At 32.8% G+C, this 14,211-nt stretch overlaps 1 long non-coding RNA gene across 3 annotated transcripts; it reads left to right on the top strand.

Annotated features, from left to right (window-relative positions):
• Positions 1 to 3,726: 3,726 nt before the first annotated feature.
• LOC112720202 (uncharacterized) lies at positions 3,727 to 9,744 on the top strand. 3 transcript variants are annotated; one of them, XR_011868020.1, is made up of 8 exons: positions 3,727 to 4,291; positions 6,800 to 6,866; positions 7,582 to 7,703; positions 7,956 to 8,063; positions 8,489 to 8,685; positions 8,807 to 8,899; positions 8,991 to 9,087; positions 9,179 to 9,744. It is a non-coding gene; the product is annotated as an uncharacterized lncRNA (long non-coding RNA). The 3 variants fall into 3 exon arrangements; XR_003162084.2 differs by having other exon boundaries at positions 3,728 to 4,291; positions 7,582 to 7,666; XR_003162085.2 differs by lacking the exon at positions 7,582 to 7,703 and having other exon boundaries at positions 3,728 to 4,291.
• The last annotated feature ends 4,467 nt before the right edge of the window (positions 9,745 to 14,211 follow it).

Below are 14,211 nucleotides of genomic sequence, written 5' to 3' on the forward strand. Positions count from 1 at the left end.
CTCGCATACGTGAGCCTTGCACGCGACGCGACCAACCCTTTCTGGTTTGGTATCTCACGTACGCGAGCAAGGTGCATGCGTACGCGAGCAAGGAAAAACTCACCCACGCGTACGCGTGGCCCACGCGTACGCGTGACCCTGTTGTCAGCAAATATGACTTTTGTGTTTGTAAAACCGAATTTCAAACTTCTAAGCCCCTATTTTCATCCTTTAAGTCTTAAATCATAATAGAATGCCTAGTAATGAGAAGAAGCTAGGGAAGGTGATAACTTGTAGATGAACTAAGGGGAGAATTAATGATGAATCAAGAGTAATGATGATTGTATGAGTTGCTGAGGATGATGATGGAAGTGCTGTGTATGTTATGGGTCGGATGGCTATGAAAAGCGTCGATTTATGGCTAAGTATGTATATGTATATGATTGATTATTAAATGATTATGATTAATTGAGGAAGCTTGAAAATGTGGCGAGTATGCCGGAGATGCAAATATGATTAATGAATGAATGTGAGTATGCTTGTGTTTTCTCTCTGGTTGTAATGGTGACAGGGCACATATACCCTCTAATGGTGACAGGACACAGATACCCTCTAATGGTGACAGGGCACAGATACCCTCTAATGGTGACAGGGCACGGATTCCCTCTAATGGTATTAATGTGTAACAGAGAGAGGATATCTGGGTTAGCTACCGGGTGTGTCAGGTTCTGGCAGTTAACCGATACGTGAGCTCATGGCCAGTAGGATAGACATACATCATATGCATTTATTTGAATTGTTTGGGTTTGCTTAATTGCTTTGGATTGCCTAATTGTACATGTTTCCTGAATATTTGCTAATTTCCCTACTTGCCTTACTTGTGTATTAATTGTCTGTATTATTTGTGTTTGATTCGGTCCTTGGGTTAGTAGGTTGGGAGGTGGAGAAGTATGAAGGATTTTGGGTTAGAATTAGAATCCTCTATGATAGTTGCCAAGTTATGGATTAGTGAGAGCTTAGGTTGGATATGACGAGATAAGAAGTTTAAGATGCTTAGTGAATTTATATTATAGTACATTGTATTTATTTGGCACTTTTACCGTACTGGGAACCCATGGTTCGAGGGTTCTCATTCCGTATATATCTCTTATTTTTCAGATGCAGGTCCAGGTGCTCAGCAGTGGGTTGTGATTTATATGAAGAACGGCGAAGACCTTTGAAATTCTCTTATTTACATTTTTCTAGATTCTCTTCGCTTTTGTTTTGAAAACTTATGCTATGTATTTAATCCTTTGAAACTTGCATATAGAGGCTATGATGTATTTTGGGAGAGATAGGAATTCCCGTTGTCAAACTGGTTTTTATTCTACACCCTAGCTGGCCTAAACTTCGCAGGTCGCGACTAGCGGCTATTTGTATATATTATACAATTATATTACGTCTTTATCTCATTCTGCTTTACTATTTATCCTTACCTTCGCTTTCTGATCGCGCTTTATTTATATGTTATCGATACATAAGAGTTCCCATTTTCGCGATTTTATTTTTACTCCTTTTCAGGCTTGTCGTTTAATATTTTCCTTCATCATATATATAATTACGTATTATAATCCACCTTGAGAGTCATACCACCTTAATATCATTGACTTATGACTCGAGCATAAGGATCTGTATATTAGGGTGTTACATACATTGCTTGCACCTAGTTAAGTTTTCATCATCTCCTCGATACAACATGCAATCATTTGGACAAGCATCTATCTTGTTGTATTCAATACCCAATTTTCTTATCGTCCTAGCTTCATACACTGTCTTTGGAAGTTTTGCTTGTTCGAATGCGTCCTACAATAAATCAAGAATCATTGACATTGCCTTATCACTCACACCGCACATACACTTAATATGATAAAGCTTCACTAAAAACGATAATTTGGAGTACTTTAAGCATTTGGGATATAACTCCTGCTCTCCATCTGCAAGTAGATCGTTAAAATCCCACGCCGCGTGACTTGGACCTTCAAATAGTACGGCAACACGTCTTCATCATCTTCGACATGTTTGATTGTTGTTGTGTCCTCACTCCCATGTTGTATTGTGAAATTGAATGCCTCGTTGACCATTTGGTGCATCGAATTTTCTTGGGATATAGGATTTTCATTTAAACGTCTAAATTCAGGACTCTCTTCAACTGGCTTCTCACCATGACGCAATCAAACAGTATATCCAGGGGAAACGGCCTTATCAATAGATCGTTGTATGTATCCTCTCTTGTTTGTATAAGTTGAAACCCACATTGAAGACATAGACACTTTATCATGCCATCGGACGATGCATTAGCGAATGCAAAGTCCAAAAAACTATTCAATCCTTGCCTATATTTCACACTATTCTGTGGCTTTGAAATCCAGCTCTTATCAATATCTATTATAGTAAACAAACATAGTGAACAAAATTAATAGATGACGAGAAAAATAAACTTGTGAACAATGCACTGGCCAAAAGAAGCCCAAATTTATTTATTACTTTGATTATCTTTAGCAAATATCAGTCACCATAAAATGCACAAAGGCACATAATCTTTAAAATATCTTAACTTCATTTGATGGTGAGTTCTACTGTACCCTTCCGATTTTAAAGGGTAACTTACCCCCTTGTTACATATCACAATATTAGTGGTTGAATTAGATTGATTTGTCATGGTTAAATTTAACCTTTTATTTAAGTTAAGTTTTGATAATCCAACTAATCAAGTATGGTACAATTTTTTTACAATTTATAAACTTTATTAAAAAAAATCTCATTCTATAATTTATTTTTTCTCAAACCACATCTCTATTAATCATTTTCAACGTATCTATTTTGATTGAAAATAATTACTAAATATCCGGGTTAATAAAAAAAGATTATAAAATGATTAATAAATGATTTTTTTTATGTTTGTTTTATTTAATTTTTTGAGATTTTCTCTGTTTGAAATTATTAATAAATATGTGGTTTGAGAAAGAAAAAATTAAATAAGGAGATTATTTTAAATGATTTTTATAATTTGCAAAAATAATTATACCATAATTAGTTGTAGTTGGTTTCTCAAAATATAGATTAAATAAAGGTTTAATTATTCTGTTAGTCCCTATACTTTCGGGACATTTTCAATTAGGTCTCTAAGCTTTTTTTCCTTTTAATTGGGTCCCTGCACCAAATTTTTTTTTCAATTGAGTCCCTACACTTTTTTTTCCTTTTTTTTTTGAGTTTCTGCACTAATTTTTTTTAGTTAGATCCCTATACAATTAAGCCAATTACTACCAAGAAGGACCTAATTGAAAAAAAAAATTTGATGCAGGGACCCAATTAAAAGGAAAAAAAGTATAGGGACCTAATTGAAAATTTTGCGAAACTATAGGGACCAACAGAATAATTAAACCTTACATAAAAAGTTAAACTTAACCATGAGAAACCACTTTAATGCAACCACAAATATTTTAGAAATGTAATACGGGATAAGTTACCCTTTAGAATTGGAAGGGTATGATAGAATTCACCTCATTTGATACTCCTCAAATTAGAAAAAGTGTGACCACTAGTACTAAAATATAATAAAATGTGCAATAGAGAAATAATAATCTTTTAATGATTTTAAATTGATATTATTAAAAATTGTTAACTGTCAAACTGGTCGAGAACCAGACAGTTGAACCAAACCAAGACCTGGCCGGTTTGGTTCAAAAACTTCCCCAAACAGTACCGTTTTGTTCAAATTGTCTTTGCAGCGTCGACACTACTCCTTGATTCTTCCTTCCAATTCACTTCCTGAAACCTAAAGAAACCCTAGCCTCTGAACTCCAAAGGTTGACACGGCAACCATAGCCTCCACTCAATCACTCACCCTCTTTTAACGTTAACCCTAAAGGCCTCCCCATTCCCGGGATTTAGCAACTCGTCCTCAACACTCATCAGCCACCCACCAGCAGCAGTAGCAGGCAGTTGCTCCAGCCCTTAGCAATTTACTCTCCTTGGGTAGAGCTCACTGTCGCCGCCGGTATTTTTACTGACAGAGGGTGCCGTCACCGCTCTTTTCTGCCACTCACACTCTTCTCCTCGCCGTGGAATCTCTGACAGAGCTCTTCTCGTCGCACTCTGGAACTGGTCATAATCATCTGTCGTCTCCTCGCCGCAATGAGCTTTGGTCCCGACGTCTCTTTCTTGAAACTCTCGCTCTATCTCTACAAGGTAACTATCAGCGGTGTGTGCCGCTATGATAACACTCTCGCCGAGCTCACTCTATCACCGCAATGACTCGCTCGGAATCTCTCTGGTAAGCCACTTCTTTTTCAGTTGCATGTTTGTTTTGTAGTGAATTTTAAAAACTTTGAGCTCAGTTTGTGTTCTGAAATTGGATCCTGAAGGTATCGTTGTAGTGAAAATGAGGTTATTGTTGGCATGAGGTTTTTAGGTTGATCCATGTGATTCTGTTGTACCCATTGAGTTTGTGTTGCTGCATCATTGTATTTATTAAGTTGCAATCATATAATTTTTGTTATTTAAGATTTTAGATATGAAATTGTGGTTTATAATTACCTAATTAATGCTTGATTCTGGTAAGATTGATGGTGTCTCTGGTTGTTAGTGATGATTGCACCATCTTACACTTTTTCCTTCTATAAATTGGTGGGAAATTCTTGGTGCTAATTAAGGTACATATATTTTTAGTTTACTCCTGATTTTTTTGGGGTTAATTTTTGGCAAAAGATTGTTAATCTTTGTCCAAAACTGTGCTCGAATTTGTTGAAATTGTGATGAGATGCAAAATGTTTTTAATCTTTATTAAAATTATGCTGAAAATTATAATAAAAGTTTTTCAGAATTTGTGTTTGTTCACTATGATCAGTCCCTTGTTTAGAGAAGAAATAAATTATGCGTCTTTAATTTTAAAGAAAAAAATACATGAATTGATTTAGCTCTATTATCCGGATAAGTAGATGTTGGTTAATTTAATGAATCTGAAATTGTTTTGTGTGATTATTTTATAATTTGGATAATTTTATAAATTTTATTCGTATACAAATTTTGGCCTCTGATATTTGTCTTTTTAAAATTTGGCTGATGTGTTATATTTATATTTGATTATAAAATTTTTATTAGAATTATACTTTTAAGTTGTATTTTTTATAAGTTGAATATGTGTATATTTTTGTATATTTATATATAAGTTTGATTTATAGTTTTATTATACTTCGGTTTTTTTTTTTTTTGTGTACTTTTAGTTACCTCATATTTGGTTTGAATTTTAGTGGAAAAAAGTATAAAATAAACGATAGATGAAGTAATTTTAATATGTATCTTTAATTACAAGACATATACAATACCGAATTATTTTAATATTAATAAATTCATAAATTTTTTATAAATTTTTAAGTCTTGGGTAGGAGGCATTAAATTTTTTTTAAATTAAATTAATTTATTTATTTTATTAAGTATAGTTTTATGTGCATATTACGTTTGTAATTCAAATGTGTTTTTAGAAACTATCTACGTATGTATATTTTGTGTTAGTATTTAAAAATTGATTAATGTTCCATAAATTAATAAATTAACAAAATATATAAACAGATCAAATAAAAAAGGAAACAACTATAAAATGGTCAATAAAAAATATACATGAATGTTAGATAAATTTAGACTAACCTGGTCGAAGATCCATTCAACCTACTATAGTCGACACCTTATACATATGAATATGTGTCTTGTTATGACGTGTTAGATGTGGAAATTGAGGCCTTCAAATACCTGAAAAAAAAAATCAGGATGTGAAATTAAAAAAATTCCTTTGAAAAAATTAACTCATGAACCACAACAAAAGAATACGGCACTGAGATACATCGGAGGTGCCTATGATTAAATTAAAAAAAATTAATCATAAAGGTAAGGATATAAAATTAAAAACAACAGATTAAATTTAATTATAAATACTCCTTGGAGAAGGGCACAACACATTGAGCACCAAATAGGTCTGTAATGGTTGAGAAAGCATGTGCTGATGAAAATGTGTAATCCTTCTTATATTAGTTATCATTCAGGTTTTTTAATTTGAGGTAACGTATTTATATAGCATTTAGCAACAAAGGTTATTATAACTGAGTAGTTTAATATGGAATTCAAATTATCGAATCCTTTATCTTTTAGTTTTAACCACATTTTAAGCTGATAAATCTTAACTTCCGTATCCTATAATATTGCTAGAAGTTGTAAATAATATTTTCAAATTAATTCATAAAAAATTAAGATAATTAAAAAGCAAAAATTAAAAGAACACGTGTGCTTCTGGTTGCTAATTTAAATTGATAAAACTAAAAAATCATTTAATTCAAACGGTTCCCATTAAATGAATAGGTCAATTTTAGTTTAGCATTTCTCCTCCCAAATCTCAACCGTTTGGATGCTCACCAGACCCCCAATATTAGCATAACTCTGAAATTGTTACCCAAAGTAAATGTCAATCTCAGCTCCCTTTCAAACCGTTTGATAATCTAAGCCCCAACCATCTCAATGGAGCACAACTCTGCAGCTCCTACTGTTGAACCAACCTTAATCCTCCATCCATTTCTCTGCAAGAATCCTGCCTCATTAAGATATCTCTGCTGGTAGCGCTCTGTTACTCCCCCTTTCTCGCCATCCAACTTTTATATTGTTTCTCTGGGTTAACTTTCTCGAAGACAGTTGGGTTCTGCAGCGATCAAATACAAAATTTTATGGAAATTACTTCAACTACTTATTAAAATTTATGTTGAATAAATAATTTTCATACTTGTTTGTGTCTTTGTAGTGATGAATTGGAGAGCCATGAGGACTAGCAACTGAATCTGGTTACTCATCTTGTTGGTGGTTACAAGGTAAATTTGGTGTGTATTGTTCGTGTTGATTATGGTATATATGTTTTTTAGTAAACTGAAGAATTTTTTTTGGGTTAATTTTTGGCAAAGAATGTTAATCTTTGTCCAAAACTGTGCTGAAATTTTGATGAACTTGTAATAAAATGCAAAACGTTATTAATCTTGAGTAAAATTAACCTGAAGTATTTTAGAGAAACAGTTTTTCAGAGTTTTTATTTGGTCACTATGATCAGTCTCTTCTTAGAGAAGAAATAAATTTGTCATCTTTATTTTTAATGAAAACATATCTGAATTGATTTAACTCAGTTATCGGGATAATTAGCTGTTGGATAATTTAATGAAATTTAGATTGTTTTGTGTGACTATCTTAAATTTCATATAATTTTTTAAATTTTAATCGTACATAAATTTTGACCTCTTATCTTTGTTTGTTTAAATTTGACTCATGGGCTATTTAGATTTGATTATAAATTTTTTTGTTGAAAATATACGTTTAAGTTGTGTTTTTTAATAAATGTATATCAGAATATGTTTCTGTTTTTTGTATAGTTATTTAAGTTTTGATTTGGTAATTTTATCATACTCCAGTTATTTTATTATGCTTTGGTTATTTAAATTTATTATAAATAAAGTGGATACTCTTAGTTCGTTATAAGTTTTTCAGATATTCTATTAACCAAAACTTTTTCTCTTATTTTGGAATCATACCTTTTAGGTGCTGTTGACAAAATCTGATTGGCATTGCCACAGAGAATTAAAGACACTACAATGATTAATTGTTGAGTTCATTTCATGTTCTGGTAAATAGCGGTGGTTAAAATCCAATTAATTAAATTGGTATAGTCTTCAATGTGATTCCATAGAGCTTAATTTCATCTGTTCACATGTTTTACTCGCTTTAACATATGTTAATTGATATTATTTTTCCATTCACGAAATTCTTTCCTAGTGTTAACATGATGTCTATCAAAGTCTGGCAATACTTTCATGAAATCCCACTTTAGAAATAACAGAAGCACAGTAGAGAATAAATACTTTACTATAAACAATAACTGCACTAATAATTGCTTCTATTGGTGTTTGGTGCAGACCTATTTGCTAATTTGGCGGAAGAAGACTAAGAGGAAACCCAGAGGATTTTGCAGAAAGAAAGGAGGTGCAAAAGAAGTCTCTTAATGCTATAGTCATCAACTACAAGTAAATGTCAATTCTGTGTACTCTTACTTTTTTAGTTCCATAGTATGTCTGCCATGGTTCGAATAGATAAAAATCACCTGTTACATTTACATTTGTTGTTTGTAGTGATGCTGTAATATTTTAGAATGTGAATGCCATTTCTGCAGGCAAAAATCTTGCTTTAGCCAAAGAACAAAAAACTTATGAATAGGCTATATAGCCATTGGCTAAGGCTTCATTCATTTAATTCTCAAGTCTGAAGCCTCATCAGAACTTATATTCTGTTCATGAATTCTTTGGGGTAGTATGACACTCAATTCTATGGATGATATAACCAAGAATCTTGAAATCGGCTTTTTTTTTTTTGTTATTGATATTCTTCACATTATCCATAGTCTTATGCTTGTTGATTGGTTTTGGTTAATGACAATGGCAATTTAATTTAGCGGGGCCGGAGAAAAAAATAAAGCGGAGAATTTTGCAAAGGATAGCAAAGAACTGGAAGGATATAAGACACAACTTGTATCATAAGTTTTACGAAGAAACAAGGACTTTTGAGAGAAATGTTAAGCATCGCCCATTAGGAATAGAAGAAAATTATTGGAAATGTTTTCTTGAATATCGCCAGAAGGAAGAAACAAAGGTAACCCTTGGTATTTTTTATTATTTCCACGAAAACATACATATGTCTACATAATAGACTCTTTACATTTTATATTCAATATCCCATTCTCATTTGTATTTGTTCTGTTATTTGTTCATAGAAAAATTGCAAACAAAATGCTTTAAATTGGAGTAAGCAACTTTACACACATAATCGGGGCTCCAAAACACTGGCAAGAACAAAAGACGAAGTGGTAATAAATAATTATTTGGTTTGAGTTTTCGCTTAATTTTCCTAAATATAGTGTTGTTATTTATATAATTATGTCGATATCAATGTTATAGGAGAAAGTACGTGGAAGGCCCATTGGTAGAGGAGAGTTGTGGACCATCACTCATAAAAAATGGCTCGTATATCTATGCAGATGTGCGTGTTGTTGGTGTAAGTAATGTTTGAAATTTTTAAACTTCTCTTATTGTATATATCGTGATAATTTTAAATAATCATAACCCAATTTCTTGTATATCTGTAGGAAGCAATTGCGAATATTGAAAGCCAAGATGAATTCTCTAAGCACCTTTCACAAAATGATTCGCTAGCACAAGTTCTTGGAAAGGAGCACCCAGGACGAGTTCGTACCTTAGGTGTTGGTACCATGTCCCACCCAAGTTTTTGGTAATGCTGCTGTACAACCGTCGGGTTCTGGTGTGTCAACTGAAGAGTATCAGAGGACGATTGTAGAATTAAAGGCTGAGATTGCAGAAGAGAAGGCGAAGAGACAGACAATGGAGAAGCTTTTGGGATATCTAATGCGACAGTAAGGAGACAATTTGCCAGCTGACGTTACTACAAAGCTGGATCCTTTGGGCAGTACACCGACCTCATCGCACGCAAGGCACCTTCTTCTGGCAATCATGACCCGCAACAAAAATAATGACTTTCAGTCAATGTTATTAGATACTATTGAATTTAAATTGTTTTATTGTTTTATATTTATTTTCTTAATTATCGAATTTTACTTTATATTGAATGATGCACTTATGACAATCTCATTATATATGTTATGTTTGCATATATATAATTTAGTTTGTTATGTTATTTTGTTGTTTCATTTGGTTGGAAGTTCTTTAAATTAATCGATAACTAATAAATTAAAGTTGAATAAACAGATAACTATAAAAGAGGCAAATAATAAAAAAAGCTAAAACTTTAATGGGAATCCGAAATTTGGGGGCAGTTTCTAACCGCCGTAAAATGGCCATTGTTTTCATTTTCCTGCTATTTAGCGGCGATTTGCAACCGCTGCAAAATTGACATACATTTTGCGAACCCCCTATGGTAGCGGGTAAAAACCGTCGCAAAACCATTTCTTATTACGTTGCGGTTATTCCAGCGGTTAGCTTAAACCGCCGCTAACCATTTACCCGCAGCCTATCTTTCAGCGGTTATTTAACCGCTGCAATATGTTTAGCGGCGGTGGGAAACCGCTGCAATATTGCTCCAGAACTGCCGCCATTTGCTGGTAGTGTTGTAGTATATAACTTGTCCGAAGAAGATTTATTTAGCAACTTCTTTCTTAGTGGTTGAAAAATACATCGATAATGCAGAATATAAAGTGTGTATAGTTACAAAAGGCACTCTAAAATTAAGTTAATAAAGTGTATTTTTATTTTTTAATATGAGTATCACATTTTCAAAAATATTGATGGTTAAATTTGTTTTTGAAAGATGAACTATTCTTCAAAATCATCTTAAAAAAGTTTACCAATTAAATTAGTTTTTTAAAGATTAAAAATAAAGTTTCCACTCCTTTTAGCCATTGTCTTAAATAATTAATGATGTAAAACATTAACTAACAAAATACATAATATCTCGCATGTCATATTAACTCCAGTGTTCCAGCTCCTCCGCTATCTCCCTCTTGTTCCTCCATTACCAAGTTCTACACCATTGGCAACATCACGTGTGCACCTTGGGGCCTCAGCTCCATTGTTATGCTTTGATCTACTGGTCAGCACTATCGAAATTATTTGGAATGTTTATATACCAATATTTTTACTATTTTTTCTAAACATGTTTTATATATAAACCGAGTCGGATAGCGTACCGATTTTCGATTAGTCGAATCGAATCGACTGATCTATCTGGTCAAGTTCTGAGAACATTGGTGAATATAGTTATTAAAATTGGACCACATTGGTTGGTTCGAACGAAAAATCAGTGAACCGGACCCCTACGACGCTCCAGCGTTCTGCAATTCCATCGTTCGATCCTTCATGCGTATGCAATGGGTTCGAACCCTTTCCTCAAGGAATGAGGCATGCTTGAACAGCCACTAAGCTGCCATGCTTCTTGTAAATATATGTACAAATTATAATACATATAGAAAATTTTCATCAAATAGTTACTTCTATTTAATTAATTTTAATTTTAATTATAAACTCACTCATTCTTAAATTAATTATATTTTTATTTAACAATAATTATCAATCCACTTATTTTTTCTTTTCATAATTATATGATATCTGTTCTTGTGAAGGTTGGTTGTGGTATAACTCGTCCTCCGATGATTATCTTTTAGTCTTCAATCAGGATGAGTTATACCTCGACACCAAGAGAACATAGAGGATGAGCACCTACAAAAGGTACTCCTTCGCTCAAATTAGCATATGAATAATCAATTATTCGTTCTTGTAATATCTATATCAGTTTCTTATCTCCCTTTTTATATCTGGGATAAGTATCAATAGTTGTTTAACTAATTGATTTACCTTAATGGGAAATAAAGGCGTTATAGACCATTTTGATATAGTTTTGATGTTTGTCATTGATAACCAATCTATAACATTTATAGCCGAGTTATAACATGTAATCGATTTATAATGGACATATCATAACCCCCAAACTTGGCCTAGTGATATTTTGATAAGGCAAGTTGAGCTTTAAATAATGAGTTATAACTTGGCATTTTTTAGTTATAGGTATAGAGCCCCCATTTCAACATACTTTATTAAAATTACTAAAAATGTTTTGAAAAAGACAAAGGGTGTGTTCAATGAATAGGAAACAGCTACCGTTTCATTTTCCTATGCCATCTGAGCCGTTGGTTTAAGTAAAAAGAGAAACGGTGGATGGGATTTCAAAATGAAACTGAACCGATTCAATTAATTTGGACGAGATATTTATTTGGAATCCTGAAAGGGTGATATCATTAAGGAAACTTCTATCATCAAAAGGCTTTTGGGAATACGAGAAATAAAAACATGAGTAAAAGAGGTGGGTATCCTTTTCTCTCACTCTGGCTACCATGTCTTTTTATTCTATATTTTCTGAAAGTGATGGCTATGAAAAAATGAAAAGAGTTACAAAAAAAATGATGGCTCGTATAAATAGGTTAGTGAGTATGTGAAAATTTGTGGGTCCTTGTTCATAGATAGTGAAAGTGTTGAGGAAATAGACAAATCAAAAGTGGTGAGGGATGGGTCTAGTGTTCGCGTTGAGTTCTTACCATGCAGTAGAGTTGATCTAATTTTCCATAGAAAATTGATTTTGAATTTTTTTTACATACATAGCTGTGTTTTGGAAAAACTTCGAGTCAAATTACCTTTTACTGAGTTTGAGTGTGATATGCTAAATCAGTTAAACTGTGCACCGTCTCAACTCCACCCAAATAGTTGGGCTTTCTTAAGGTGTTTTGAGATTTTGATGGAGTTTCTGAAAGTGAAACCCTCGTTGGCGTTATTCTTTTCCCTTTTTCAGGCTAAAGGGGTTTGGAAGGGGGTTTGGGTTAACTTGAATAGCTCCCTTGCTTTTGAAGTATTTAAACTGTATAAATCTTTCTTTAAGGATTTTAAAGAAATATTTTTTACGGTAAAGTCGGTAGATAAAATTTTTTCCTTTTATTTGGATGAGCATCTTGGTGAGAAATTTTCTCTCTATTAGTGTTCACAACCCCATTATATTTTGAGTCTAGAGAAAATTAATGCACAAAATAAATGTATAATTGATTATTTGGTGAAATTAGTTGATAGGAAAAATTTAATTTATGTTTCTAAATTGCTCCCACGGGAGGAGAACAGAGTTTCAGTGGTGGAGTATCTTGGTAAGATTTCAAGAAGATGGTCTGTAATTGTGGTGTATACTATTATGTTGATATTTTTGCTCTTTCATTTTTTGTAGGTGAAAAGTATTTGAGGGTGTCTGCAGCAAGTTTAAGAGCTCGTTTAAAAATAAAAAATATTGAGAAGGAAGGTTCGTCATCTAACCCGGATAGAGACGAAGAGGCTGAGGTTAATCAACCAGCCTCAAAGAGAAAAAACATTGTGTTTTAAAAAGAGATAAATTGGCTTGATGACCAAAGATACGGGTTACGACTTATATGTGAAAGTAAAAGAGATTCATGTAGAGGAGGTTACTGCTTTTGTTAATAAACAAGAGAAATTGCATGGTTTTTCGGAGGGAGGTGATGGATCTTCAGTTTGGGATCGCAATTTCTCTTTTATGGTCGTTGCTGATGAGGTTTTTCAATCAACATCCAACGTGATGTTAGTCAATGAAGTCTGTGATATTGGGGTTGATTAATATCTTCAGGTACAGTTTAATATTTATATAGTCAATAATATTCATGGATGTAGAGTGTAACATATTTTCTTTTGACTTAGTTCTCGGATTTCGGTTAGCAAGAATTGGCCGAAGTCAAGAAGAAAAACATAAAAAATGTTAGAGAAGAGTAATGATTCGAAGGGCTTGAAAGAAGATTTAGATTTGAAGAAGAAAATGATAGATGAGTTGAAAAATAATTTTGCAGAAGAAAAGGAACTAAAGGTGGTTAAGAGTTCTTATGAGAAATATGCAGAAAGAAGGTGATCTTTCTAGCATGAAAGATCAATTGATTGAAGTGACTGTGAAATTAAAAAATTTAGAGAAAAATAGAGAAACGGAGATTTTGGATGCCTTTGTCGAAGGTTTTGAACGAGCAATGACACAAGAAAAATTTTTGGTGCCAGACCATGATTTTTTCCCAAATGGATCTGGACAAATTAGTGTGCAATGGAATGCTCATGGATAATGATGATGTTGCTGAGGAAGGAAATGAAAATTCGGTAGATTGATTTTTAGTTCATGTTTGCATAATACTCTATTTTAATGCTTTTAAATGTTTGATAAGTTGTATTTTGAAGACATTCACTCTGTTTAATGAATGCAAAACTTTGGTCATTGATCTTGTGATGATTTAATTTTCATGATTATCAAACGTGTTGGTATGTTGGATTGATACAAATTTGGTTTATAAGTTTATCACTAATGGATAATGTTTTGACGATTTTGAATGTTTGATGTATTTTGAAGAAAGTTGATCCGGTAAATGAAGGAATCATGGTTACCGAATTTTTTATGGTTGATAATTACCAATGAGTTGGCAAAATTGAATTAGTAAAATTTAGTTAGGTTTTGTACCAAATTGAAAGTTTTTATCATTAATGGATAAAACTTCATTGGTTTTGAATATGTTATTAATAGGATATTGATTGATAGATATAAAGATGACGTATGCGTTGTAGTCTA

Source organism: Arachis hypogaea, chromosome 11, assembly GCF_003086295.3.
Source record: "Arachis hypogaea cultivar Tifrunner chromosome 11, arahy.Tifrunner.gnm2.J5K5, whole genome shotgun sequence".
NCBI lineage: Eukaryota > Viridiplantae > Streptophyta > Magnoliopsida > Fabales > Fabaceae > Arachis > Arachis hypogaea.